Source organism: Gorilla gorilla, chromosome 12, assembly GCF_029281585.2.
Source record: "Gorilla gorilla gorilla isolate KB3781 chromosome 12, NHGRI_mGorGor1-v2.1_pri, whole genome shotgun sequence".
Taxonomy (NCBI): Eukaryota; Metazoa; Chordata; class Mammalia; order Primates; family Hominidae; genus Gorilla; species Gorilla gorilla.
In genome coordinates this window covers 39,217,384-39,231,588 of record NC_073236.2, presented here as the reverse complement: position 1 = coordinate 39,231,588, position 14,205 = coordinate 39,217,384, and the positions used below count along the sequence as shown (strand labels likewise).

The 14,205-nt window shown below is 45.1% G+C and overlaps 1 protein-coding gene and 1 pseudogene across 1 annotated transcript in view; one reads left to right on the top strand and one right to left on the bottom strand.

The window, feature by feature from the left end:
• The window catches only part of CREG2 (cellular repressor of E1A stimulated genes 2), a 41,874-nt gene that overhangs the window by 6,997 nt on the left and 20,672 nt on the right, over positions 1-14,205 (top strand). The window lies entirely within an intron of this gene.
• On the bottom strand, positions 4,650-13,766 carry LOC134756827 (succinate dehydrogenase [ubiquinone] cytochrome b small subunit, mitochondrial-like; annotated as a pseudogene).

Genomic DNA, 14,205 nt, shown 5'->3' with positions numbered 1-14,205 from the left:
CCACGCTTGGGATTACAGGCATGAGCCACGGCGCCCGGCCTGCAACAGCATTTTTAACCATCCCACGTGGTGTCTTCTGGGCGCTCCTATTCCTCTGTTAGTCTGTGCAGCTGGGGAGGGCGTGAGTCATCCCTGTTTCATCCCAAGGGGGAAGACAAAGCCAGAACTGGGCTTTACTGGACCATAAAGCAAGTCCTGACAGGGAGGAAGTTGGGAGGCCACTGACTTCTGAGGAAGGAAAAGGGGTGCCTTCGCAGCCGTTTCCTACAGCCTACTGGGCATCCCTGGGAGAGGGGGCATTTCAGCTGCAAGCCTCCCTCTGCGTTCATCAGGTTAGCCCCGGTTACTGCAGACTCTGCACCAGCATGGGCTGGTGAGCACCTTCTCCACCAAGGATACAGCCCGGGAGCAAGAAGCCTCCAAGAACTGGGGCAAGAACAGCTCAGGCTTAGGGAGGGAGGAATGCAAGTCTGAGACTATTGCGAGGACAGGCTACTTTCAGAGCTCCCTTTGGTGCCAAACAATTGTATCTATAATGTGTATGTGTTTAATAAGCAGATACATAAATGGAAAAATAGATTATACCTAGATAATAGAAGATTGATGATACATGGATGAATAGATAGATGATAGATGAATGGATGGATAGATGATAGATGATCGATAGATAGATAGATAGATAGATAGATAGATAGATAGATAGATAGATAGATAGACAGACAGATAGAAGCTTTCACACATTCAACTCTTCTCTATTCAAAAGAGCAAATATTACAGTTGCCCCTGCTTGGCCTCCCCAGTCCACTCTTCATCACGTTGAATTCATCCTCAATCCAGCAGCTGGGGTACTCTCTTAAAATCCAAATCAGATCCTGGGGAAAAGCAACAGAATCCTTAATATGGCCTAGGAGGCCCTTCATGGCCAGGGGCCTGCCTCCCTCTCAGAATAAATAGCGGTGTCTGCCTCTTTACTGATTGACTTAATATTTGATTTATACCTAGTTTTATCAAATTAAAAGCATCAACCTGATAGCTTGTTGTAGTCAAAGCTGATGTATGTTCTTTGGCATGGAGTTAAGAAAGTGCTTTTCCATTAGCAATCCCTGCATGTAGGTTGACAAGTCATGTCACTCAAAAATGATATTTAGATCCATTAACAGGCCTGTGTCTTAAAGATAAAGTTAGATCCAAGTTGAAATAGGTGAAGGACATTGAGTATCCATGGCTCCAGGAGTCTCAGGAAATTTAATGAAGAATATGCTCAGCAGATGTAATTTCCTTAACCACAGCCGTGAGAAGCCAATATCTTGAGAATGATGAAAGGATTGAACAGCTCTTCATATTTTACAGCTTTCTAGGGACCTTGAAGAGTTTTTAAATGAATCTGTCAAGTCCAGCCTGGGCTAGTTCATCCCACCTAGTTAGGGATTTTTTCCAGATATTTTCATTGCCCTGATCCACAGTTCCCTGAACTTTCCCTAAAATGTCACAATAAAGTTCCTAGATTTAATGGGACGCAGTTGTCCTGACTCCCACCCCAGGGCATAATAATTGGGCATTATTGGCCTGCCCTTCTTTTTGGAGGAGATAATTTGGAAAGTGAATCTGACTGGATGATAAGTAGAATGTGACTTTCAGCTGGAAAAGTACTAGGTTGGTGATCTCTCCTTTTTCTTTTTTCTTTTTTTCTTTTTTTGAGATGGAGTCTCACTCTGTTGCCCAGGCTAGAGTGCAGTGGTGCAATCTCAGCTCACTGCAACCTCTGCTGCCCAGGTTCAAGCGATTCTCCTGCCTCAGCCTCCTGAATAGCTGGGATTACAGACACCCACCACCGTGCCCAGCTAATTTTTGTATTTTTAGTAGAGATGGGTTTCACCATCTTGGCCAGGCTGGTCTTGAATTCCTGACCTCGTGATCCCCCCTCCTCAGCCTCCCAAAGTGCTGCGCCCAGCTAGATTGGCGATTTCTGTGGAACAAAGTTGCTGGGCTAGAATGAAATACCTGGCTGGTTCAGGGTGTCACTTTTCCCACTGGTATGACGAAGAGGGGAGAAGAGGATATCTGAGGGCCCTCTGGCTCCATGGTTGACTGGAGGTAGAATACTCCAAGAATGGTGAAGAAGGAATAGGTGAGCACAGCCATCACGGCTGATAAAGATTTGGTATATAGATTTCTACATAGACTGTTATAAAGTGCGAACTCCTGCAAATTTAGAGTAGAAGAGTGACTTCCAACTGCTTGAAGGGCAAGGATGAGAGGGACGTATTATTGGCCTGGACAGCTTTGCCCCTCCCCTAGGACATCTTAGGGGAAGGAGCACCCAAGTGTTGCTAACACTGCTTTAGGATAATGAGGACATTTAAGCCGGTCTTATATGCATTTCCTGGGTTTCCAGTAAAGGCTACTAAGAACTGTGATTTAGGCCCAGGGTGGCTTAGGTCATTTGTAAAATGAAGTCAAGATTAGAGTCTGACAGAAAGACAAATCCTGCATGATCTCACTTATATGTGGAATCTAAATAAGTCGACTCATAGAAGCAGACAACAGAATGGTGGTTCCCAGGGACCAGGCGAGAGAGGGGAATGGGGAAATGTTGATTACAGGGTGCTGACTTTCAGTTAGAAGACAAACACGTTCTGGGGATCTAACGTACAGCATGGGTTGGATGTGTGAATTCATTTGATTGTGGCCATGCTCACACAATATGTATGAACATCAAATCATCACATTGCATATGTTGAATATATTCAAGCTTTATTTGACAATTAAATATTTTTAAAGTACTAAAAGATTAGGCTAAAAAGCCATGAAAGGAAGGTGGCTTTTCCACTTGTCAGACATCACACCCATACAAGCCAGAGCCTACCAACATGTCTTGCCTAATAATTGTTAGTTTATTTAAAGTCTGTTTTATCCAATTATTCTGTTTACTCCTGGGTGCTGTGATGCCTTCATTTAATTAATGAGATGAATTAGGGGTGGGAATCTATTTCCCAGATCAGGTTAAAATGGCAAATGGAGAATAACTGTCTCGTTTAAAAGAGTCACTGGCAATCAGCAACGCCCTCTCCTCTTTATTTCCCTCTCCCTCCATGGCATAAGCATGGACACACGCCCCCTGACCAAATGAATTTATACTCAGCCAAGAAATCTACTTTGTGAAAATTCAATCAGTATTGATTGACAAGGAAAGGCCACCCAAAAATGTCTCTTTCCCTGCAATACCTTCCCTTACAGAGCATGCAGCCTTGAATAGCATGAGTTTTAGGTTCGCATCTTCTTGGTGAATCAGGGCAGCAAGCCCTTGGGACCGGGGAGGACTCGTCTGTGGGGTGATATTCTCCCTGATCATATTGGATCAATTTTCATTTTGAAGATCAGGATGTAAATGAAACCCAAAGAGGTTTTATCAGATGCTTTTCCTGAAATAAAAACATTTCTTTTTTTTTTAAGAGTAGAATACATTTTTGTTATACAACAGTTTGTGTGGTTTAAAAAAATTTCTTTTCATAGAGTATATTTTCACATTAGAGATTCCCACAGTGGGAAAAAAATAACAATTTATCACTTAGAGTTTTATATTTGTGGACAGATTGTTTCAGTACAAGTAAAACATCTTTGGGAATTAAGTCTCAGTTTAGAATTTATAATATTTTGATACATCTCCAAGGAGGGGGGGCCTAATCTTTAAATGGAACTTCTCTATATTCAGAAGCTCTCCAAGCTTTTCTTCCTAGGATTTAGAAATTCATGATGTGAGAGGAAATCAGCATTTCCTAATTTTACAGTTTCCCTAGTCTAGCTGGTGTCTACTGACGAGAGGGAAGTTTTCTAAAATTAAACACTCTAATTTTCTGCAAAGTTTTTCTTCATGAATTAACAGTATTTCCCTCTGTCCATTATTCCCAGGGCAAATAAAGGAGAAATTTGATCATGTGATAGTAACAAAGCTGGATTCTCTTTAAGAGATTATTAAGTTAAAAGGCAAAAGCTCGTATCATGTTGAGTTATACTGTGAGTCTTGTGAGAAGCTGGGAGGCAACCCTACCAGAATACAGATCTCGGTCTCACAGTTTTTGCGTAAGATTCTTCTCAAACCTTTTTCCTCAAAGATTAAATTCTGGGCCAGGTGAGGTGGCTCATGCCTGTAATCCCAGCAATTTGGGAGGCCGAGGCAGGCAAATTACTTGATGTCAGGAGTTCAAGACCTCCCGGCCAACATGGTGAAACCCTGTCTCTACTAAAAATACAATAAAATTAGCCATGCTTGGTGGTGGGGGCCGGTAGTCCCAGCTACTTGGGAGGCTGAGGCATGAGAATCGCTTGAACCCGGGAGGTGGATGTTGCAGTGAGCTGAGATCAGGCCACTGCACTCTGGCTTGGGCAACAGAGTGACACTCTCTCTGTCTTTAAAAAAAAAAAAAAAGAAAGAAAAAAATTAAATTCGGAAAATAACCACGTGATTAAGAGAAGATGTCTGTTCAACGGACTTCTCTGTTATTTCCTCCCTGTTGTAAGTTGAATGGCACAAGAAAGCAGAAGCAAAGAGGCAGACACCAGTTTCCCTTTCCTTCAATAACATAAGCATGGACAGGTGTCTCCCGACTACATAAATGTATGCATGGGTTTAAAGTATTCCATCAAAAAGATCAGAGCTTCCACAGCATGACAGCAGCTTTGCAGATGCCCATGTCGCGACAGTTGAAACAGCACAGCCCAGCAAAGCTGAAAGCTGAAACTGCCGACAGGCCTGCCTTGACAGCTTTCTGAGATGCACCCCCTTGAACACAGTCAGTAACGACTTGTCCAAGGCCCCAGTGACTGTGGAGAGGAAGGGCTGCAGCCGCAGCATAGGCCCTTGCAGAGCAATGGTTCAAATAAGCAGCTGGGAGCAGGTCCAGGAGCAAAACACTGTCAGCCCTTTCACTAGTTCAGGGGAGAGACACAGCCTTGGAGCCAGAATGGTGGCTCGGTGTCAGGTGAATGTGCTGCACCCCACCCCGTCCTGGGGTAGGGTGGTCCCGAGGAAATGCCTAGACGTGAGCAGGTCTGACCACTGGAGTTCGGAGAAGCAGAGCTCGGCCTCCTGGGGTGCCACAGAGGGCACTCAGCCACCTCACTCCTGAGGGCTCCTGAAAACATTCCTATTGATAGTTTTGGACACATGCTAGTTTCCTAGGTAGACTGGTTTGATTATCAAGAAACGAGGATCCAGGAGTACTTTTTCCTCTTCCTCCAAAGGCTCTTAATGAAAGATGGCCATGGGTCACACCCCTTCTTATTCCCCCAGGATGAAGGCGTCCCTGCCTCACCATGACCAGTGGCTCTTGGCAGAGCCCTTTGATTGACAGGCCTCGGTGTGGTTTTGCAAAGTGAATAGATTCCAGTTTGCAAAGGAATCTAGTTTCTGAGGGGAGGTGCCAGACCATGGAATGGATTGAAGCCCAGTGGGCCTCAGTGAGACCTAGAATGGAAGCCTCTCAGAAACGAGGATCCCTCGGAACAACTTGCTTGTAGGGGCGCATATTGAAGATGCAAATTAGCACTGAGGAATCACACACCAGAGAGGGACTGCTCACACCAGAGAAACTGGGATAGTGTGCGGGGACGTAGATGTAATCCCTGCCCTATCTCATAGGCAGTCCCTTATACTGCAGACACATCAACAGGAAGAGGAACTGCTTCTGTGAAGCAGAGTAACTGAGGGGAGGGTGTCAGCAGGCGGGTCAGTTTGCCTTTATGTTGTGGGTTCAAGATAAACCCTTAGTGCAAACAACTAAATGAGGGTGCACCAAGTTTAATTGTTTCTTCTGTGTGAAAAGTAAAAAGAGATTCTGGAAATGAAAATGGCCTGTGGCCACTCCTCCCCCAGCCTCCATCTTTTTAACTATACTGGTAGGAAGAAAATGTGGAATGATAGATGAAAACCTCAAACCAATCTAATTCCAAAGGCAGGCCTGGGATTTGTTCCCCTAGAACTGGATTTAGCACTCTATTCATTCAGTCCTTTTTAGATGAGCTGGATCAAGCGAACACACAGTGAGCACCTGCTTGCAGCAGCTGGCTTGCTAAGAGCCAAGACGTATCTCTGTCTGGAGTCTATGTCCACCTGAGACAGAATGTGCATTTCAAAGCCCAGGGCCCAGACCTAATCGGATATAGAAACTGAATCCAATTTCTCTTCACTGAATCTTGTTCATTCCTTTTGAAAGGAACATATAAGTTTAAATAAATTGCTCTGTGTTCTGATTCATGTTACCTCTTCTTTGCTGCACCTTCCTGTATTCCTAGAGCTAACATTAACCTGAGTCATTTTTGTTGTTGTTGTTGTTTGAGACAGTCTTGCTCTGTCACCCACACTGGAGTGCAATGGTGCGATCTCAGCTCACTGCAACCTCCACCTCCCAGATTCAAGCAATTCTCCTGCCTCAGCCTCCCATTGGACGGGACTACAGGCAGGCGCCACCATGCCTGGCTAATTTTTGTATTTTTAGTTGAGATGGGGTTTCACCATGTTGGCCAAGCTTGTCTAGAACTACTGGGCCTCAAGTGATCCACCCACCTCGGCCTCCCAAAGTGTGTCACCACACCTGGAGGATAGCTCTTTTAAAAACGACTCAGGGCAGGCCGTTGAGTCGATGGGGTGAAACCCCATCTCTACAAAAAATAAAAAAATTAGCCAGGTGTAGTGGTGCACGCCTATAGTCCTAGCTACTCAGGAGCTGAGGTGGGAGGCTCCATTGAGCCCAGGCGGTTGAGGCTGCAGTGAGCAGCGATCGTGCCGCTGCCCTCCAGCCTGGGTGACAGAGTGTAGACCCTGTTCTCAAAAAATAAAAATAAATAAAACAGCTGTCTAGGAAGAGTCAGAGAACTTTGTAAAGAGAAAGCTTGATAAGCCAGTGTTCAAGTATTCTCTTTCACCTTCCTCTGGTTTCCGAGGTCATATCTCATAGTAACCTGCAGTCACTTCTCTCTCCCTAATTTTATTTCAACCCTGTTGAGCTTTGTCTCTGTGGTTCCTGTCTATTTCATGAATTCACTAATGATTGTAGTTCCTCTGCCATTGCACTATCCTTTTCCTCCATCTTCTGACCACCTGTCCCCATCCAGCTTATCAATGTTTTATTTATCTGTTAGACATGACTCCATCTTAAGCAGAAATGACACAAATAAGTGATGAGGATGTGACACCCATAAATATACATCCACCAAAAAGCTTTCAGGGCTGTTAAGATGGACATAAGGGTTTCATTTCAGGACTTTTAGCCCCTGGCAATCATTAAGCTTCTTTCTGTCTCTATGGGTTTTCCTATTCTGGACATTATATATGGGTTTCTATGAATGACTTCTTCCACTTTAGCATAATGTTTTCAAGGTTCATCATGTTGTAGCATGTGTCTATAATTCATTCCTTTTTATGGCTGAGTAATATTCCATTGCATGAATATACCACATTTTATTTTTCCATTTTTATTTATCCATTCGTCATGAGTTGATGAACATTTGTTTCCATGTTTTGGCTCTCATAAGTGATGCTGCTATGAGCATTCATGGACAAGTTTTTGTGCAGGTATATGATTTCATTTCACTTTGGTATATATCTAGGAATGGAATTGCTTGGTCTTATGGTAACTGTGTTTAACTTTTTGGAGAACTGCCCAACTGTTTTCCTAAATGTATGAGGGTTCTGATTGCCCTTTGTCCTCACCAACACTTGTTATTGTCTGTCTTTTTTATCATACCTGTCCTTGTGGGTGTGAAGTAATATCTTGATGTGGTTTTTGATTTGCATTTCCCTCATGACTAATGATGCTGAGCATCCTTTTGTGTACTTATTGGCCATTTGTACGTCTCCTTTGGGGAACTGTCTATTTAAACCCTTTACCCATTTTTAAATTTGGTAATCTTTTTATTGTTGAGTTGTAAGAGTCTTTATATATTCTAGATATGAACCTTTTTAGATATATGACTTGCAAATATTGTGCTTATGTGTCTTTGTCTAATTTTCTCTTCTTTTGTCTTGGAAGAAGCAGGAAAACTGCTGAGGATTCAATATTGCCACTCCAGTTGCACATGTTCTCTGTCAATGTCCTTTTGTGCTTATAGGCTGAGCTTTCCCCATCAGATAAGCAAATAATTAAAGTAACATTCCTGAGATGACAAAGAAGTGTACCTAAGTTCTCTAGTGTGTAGAAATGGTAAGAAATTGTCTAAACATGAGAAAAGATTTCAATTAATTGAAAGGAATTTGGGAGGGAAAGCTGTTACTCCAAACGTATAAAGCAAGGTAGGGAGATACTAATGATAAACTCAGTTCAATTAAACATACTGAGTACAAGACAACATATTAAATATTGTGATGAAAATAAGACTTTTTTCCTTCAAATGAGATTTATTGAGCACTTACTATAAGCCAGGCATGCGTAGGCATGAACACTTAAAGGCACAGGCTCTTCTTGCCTCCTTGCTTACTTGTCACCATCATTTGAATCAAGACAACAAGGTGTAACACATGACCACATATACAAAGTCCCGTAACAGTTAACACCAAGGCTGTCCACAATAGGGGAGCTGAGTAGGGTTCCACAGCGTGGCTGCAATTTCCGCCACCTTGACATCCTCATTCCCCATCTGTAAGTCCGTCCATCCATCTACCCATCATCTCCACCTCCTGCCCAACCTGACCTGGCCTTCAAATATAAGACACTAAGCTCCTCCTTGGTGTTCCCTCCCTTCTTTACCTCTTTCTTCTCATCTTAAGACTATATCTCAGTTTTCTAGTCCTACGGACTAGAGTTCCCTCACCGATTTATTCCCCAGGATTTCATTTTCTTCCTCTCTTGTGACTCAGCCTCCTGGGGCTTCCCAGTCCAAGGCTCCTCCCTCTGAAAAGCCCATACCCTTCCCTGGTCTTCTAGGACAGCCTTGCTGATCTTGGTTTGTGCAGCCACTTCCATCCTGCTTGTTTGTCCTTGAGGTCTCTGCAGCACGGGGAGAGCTAAGGCCAGCTGGGGCTGCTGGCCGGTGTGACCCTCGAAGCAGCAAAGCTTCCCCTGTAAAATAAGATGAGACTCCAGTGTGCTTAGAAGTATTTATGGCCTGGAAGGGCCCTGGCCATCCACTCCTGCCTTTCATCATTCAGACTAGGAGGCTGAGGGGCTGAGAATAGCAAGACAGAAAAATGGACAGTGCAGTAGTTAGTCTTCATGACCATATCGTGCTCTCTGCTGTGTGGTCACTACAGACAGTTCCAATCCTGGCTCAGCCTCCCTTTCCCTTTGGCCTCTGCTCTCCCTGTAGCCACCTTCTTCCCTTTAAATGAATCACGCATTCAAATGGCAGGCAGGTCCCTTTTTAAATGCATTGTTTGTGGTGCATCTCTAACGAGATGAATAGCAGGCTTTTGGAAAGGACAGTTGAACATGCACTGCAGGGAGGGCGTCACTCCATAGCATATGTCGCATATTAGACTAGGGGGCACCTCCTGGATCCTCCGTGATGCAGAAAAAGAAAAAAGGCAGAGCACCCCCTGAGGCTTCCTTTGGTCCATGGAGGCCTCTACGGGGAGGGGGCAGGGGTCATGGGTCTATTCTTGACATCTGCCATCCAGGCTGAGGCACAGGGACCCAGGGCTGAGTAGCAAGAGATCTGCCTGCCCAGGACAGGTCCTGGCAGTGTCTGCAGAAATGGCAGAGGGAACTCAGAAGGAATCTGAGACGTGGTTTCAGAGTGGCCTCCAGTCAGAGGTCAGCACTGCAGCAAGACCCTCAGCAGGCGGGGAGCTGCCAGGGTGCCCCGTTTCAGTCCCAGAGGATCACCTGATCCTGAAGATGAGCCAAGAGGGCCCTGGGGTGACCCTGACGCCTGCTTTCTCAGCCTGGCTGCTAGCTCAGGGCCTGGGAGCAGGTCTGAGGCCAGCCTGACCCTGTTGGGCTTGATTCTGGAACCATTTGGTGGGCTTCAGCATGACTAAACCCTACTCAGGAGCAGCCTGAGCCCAGGAGAGCCACCTGATTCTGCTGAAAATGCCAATTCTGGGCTCCAGCAGTCTCTGAAAATAAGGGCCTTCGGATGTGCACTTTCAAGGAACAGCCAGAGTACTCCTGATCCACAGTTAAATAAGAGGATCACGACATTAGAGAAAAGGGCTTCTAATTTGAGGATCATCAATTTGAGTCCTAAGCCCTCCCATTAATATCTGCCTGGCTTCGAGAAACTTAATTTGTCTGATTCTCAATCTCCTTCACCCTAAAATGGGAATAATAGTACCCTAGGTCCACTGTGGGGATGAAACATTTCAATTTGTGTAAAGTTTTGAGCACACTCTCAGCACCAATAAATGGTAGCTATGGTCAGTAACAGGTGTTTCTTCTGCACAGGACTGGGATGGCAGAGACCGGAAAAAAAGATGGAAATCAATAGTGCCCTATTTACACTCTAACCCTCCTATGTATAAAGGGAGGAACAGTATATGGTATACATGAAGAGTTATAGAAATAACTCACGTGATTCTTATAAGAGTCCCAAGACAGAGGTACACTTGTTAGCACCTTTTTAAAGATGAGGAAACTGAGGCACAGAGGGTGTGAAGGACTTGCTTAAGGATCCACAGGCCAAATCCTCATAGGGCTGGGATTCACTCCCAGGCAACCTGGCTCCCGAGATGGACTGTTACCCACCGTATTCCCTGCCTCTGTGGAATAAGCTGCATCCCAGAGGCAGTGAGAACCCCCACCACGTTTCAGAAAGCACTGATTCAGAAGCTGCAGAACCAACAAAAACACAGAAGCATTTTTTAAGTTGATTTGAATTGTTCGAATATCATGTCCATCATAGGCTTGCACTGCAATAGAGGCAAGACATGAAACTTGCTCTAAATACGTGCACGCAGGTCCATGCAGGCCACCTATTCCAATAAAGCATTCGCGTGGACAAATACTCACTGAGCATCTGCTGGGTAACGAGCCATGCTAAACACCGTCACGGATAAACGTGAAAAAAAGAGAGCATCTGCCTTTGAGGGGAGGGAGAAGGTATAAGACGCACATGGAAATATGCATCATTCAAGCTGCTTGTGTTAAATCCCCTACAAGTTATCGGCCTGTAGAAGATTGGTGGGAGAGAGAAGCTCTTTTGAGCCAGTGGTGTCTTCTCAGTCTACACCTCTTCCTGCTCTATCCAGTCTACCCTCAAACCTCCATTCATATGTGCCAGTGACTCCCAAATGTATAGTCCCAGCTGAGACCACTCATCTGAGCTCTAGACCCAAGTCCACCTGCTTCCTGGGCACCTCGAACCCCGCTTCTTCTCCTCCCCAGAGGCCTCCTCTACCTGGGCTCCCTGTCTGCATACTCAGCTGCCAGCTGTGGCTCCTTCTCCCTCTCACACCCCCACCCAGTCCGCAAGGCTCACCTGCTCTACCTCCCAGGCCTCTCCCGGCTCACTGCTTCTCTCCACCCCCTGGCCCAAGCCCTTGGCATCACTCACTGTATTCTAAATTCTCCCAACTAGGTCTCCCTGGATCAACCCATTCTCCATTCTAAAGCCAGAGGGATATTTTCAAAACACCCGTCTCATCATTCTACTGTCCAGCTTAAAATTCTTCAATCCTTCCCATTGCTCTTTGGAGAAAGTTCTAAAATCTTAACATATCTTGCGAAGCCTAAATGGCCCACCCCGGCACAGTTCCAGCCTCGGACATCACTCTCTTGCCTTGTCTTTATCCTGGTCCCAGTGGCCTTTTGGCTCTCAGTCTGTGCAAATAACAGTAACAAAATACCACCGACTGGGTGGCTTAGAAACAATAGAAACTTATTTCCCACAGTTCTGGAGGGTGGAAGGCCAAGGCTGAGGCAGATTTAGTGTCTGGTGAGCACCTGCTCTCTGGTTCAGAGGTGGCATCTTCTCACTGTGCCCTCACTTGGGGCAAGGGGCCAGAGAACTCTCTGGGGCCTCTTTTATTATAAGACACTAATCCCATTCAGGAGGGTTGGAAGCACTTTTGTCTAGCGTGCTTTCCCTGCCCACCACCTTATCTGATTCCTACTCATTTTCTAGGGTTCAGCCTTCATTGACCCTCAGAACTTCATTGACTCTCAGGATTCCATGTTGTAATAGCAGGTGATGAAATCACTAATTGCGTGGCAAGCCGTCTGGTGTCTGTGTCTCCTGCTGGAGTGCAGCTCCCCAGAGGCCAGGACCATGTCTTTCTTGCTGTCTGCAGCCCTCAACAAGTGCAGAGCCTTGAGCACAGTGTGGGGCCATTTATTGGTTGCATATGAGGAATATTCATGGGGGCATTAAGGAAGAGCGTTTTCATTTCCCATTGCTGCTGTAAGAAATTGCCACAGACTTCGTGCTTTAGAACAGCACAGATGTATTCTTTTTTTTTTTTCTTTTTTCTTTTCCCTCTTTTTTTTTTTTGAGACAAAGTCTCACACTGTTGCCCAGGCTGGAGTGTAATGGTGCAATCTCGGCTCACTGCAAGCTCCGCCTCCCAGATACAAGCAATTCTACTGCCTCAGTCTCCCAAGTAGCTGGGACTACAGGTGCGCGCCACCATGCCCAGCTAATTTTTTGTATTTTTAATAGAGACGGGGTTTCACTATGTTGGCCAGGCTGGTCTCGAACTCCTGACCTCGTGATCTGCTCACCTCAGCCTCCCAAAGTGCTGGGATTATAGGCCTGAGCCACCGTGCCCAGCCACAGATGTATTCTTTTACAGGTCTAGAGGGCAGAAGTCTGAAATGAGTCTCACAAAGCTAAAACCAAGGTGTGGGCTGAGCTGCTTCCTTCTGGAGGCTCCAGAGGAGAAGCCGTTTCCTTGCCTTTTCAGCTCCTAGAGGCCACGTGCATTCCTTGGCGCGTGGCCCCTTGCTTACCTCAATCTCAGGGCTTGCTTCTGTCATCCCACCTCCTACTGCTCACTTGAAACTTCTGCCTCCCTCTAGGAGGATCTTCTGTTTATATTGGGCCCACTGGATAATCCAGGATAATCTTTCTCTCTCAGGATCCCTAACTTAATCACATGTGCAAAGTCCCTGTTACCATATAAAGTCACATTCACACATTCCGGGGATTAGGACTTCTTTGGCATCTGGGGATTAGGACATCTTTGGGGGAGCTGTTATTCCATCTACCTCAGGATGGAAGTAACAGTTTAAATGGATGTGCAAATGGAGATAGAAACATGGTGATTTATTCTAATGTATGCTATAGCCCTCTTTGGTATGTTAGAGGTGTCATGATTGCACTTATTTATAATATAAATGTTTTAAATATAGAAATTAAAATGGCTCAAACACATGTGAGATTCAATTGAAGAAGATAAATTTTAATATAATCTCAGCATATCAAAGTTATACATAAATGTGAAAACTCAAAGGAAAGGGGTCATCATACATTGAACCGTCTTGCTAGACAGTTCCTTGACTCTCAAGAGTGGACTGTTCGAACACGCCTGTTGCTCTCCTGTCCAGGAAGTGGGTCCACATCTCCCCTTTTCTGGTGCCATCTGTTGTGTGTGGCTGGCCAGTGTCTATTGAATCACAACATTTGACACTGGATAAGAGAAAATTCTAACCCAAGATGAGTAAGGAAATGTAATGGACCACTCTTCCAGTTAAACACATACATTTATCCCTTGGTATCCATGGGTAATTGGTTCCAGGAACCCTCCTCCAGCCCCCCACCAAAAGACGCCAAAATCCGTGGATGCTCAAGTCCCTGATATAAAATGGGATATTATGCATATAACCTACGCACATCGTTACTTTAAGTCATCTCTAGATTACTTATAATACCTAGTACAATTTAAGTGCTCTGTAAATAGTTGTTATACTATATTGGTTTTGTATTTGTATTATTATTATTCTTATTATTATCGAGACAGAGTCTCACTCTGTCGCCCAGGCTGGAATGCAGTGGCGTGATCTCGGCTCACTGCAACCTCCATCTCCTGGGTTCAAGTGATTCTCCTGCCTCATCCTCCCAAGTTGCTGGGATTTCAGGTGCATGCCACCACACCTGGCTAATTTTTGTGTTTTTAGTAGAGATGGGGTTTTGTCATTTGACCAGGCTGGTCTTGAACTCCTGACCTCAGGTGATCCGTCTGCCTCAGCCCCCCAAACTGCTGGGATTACAGGCATGAGCCACTGCGCCCGGCCTATTTGTATTATTTTTTTATTTTATACTGTAGCTTTTTTT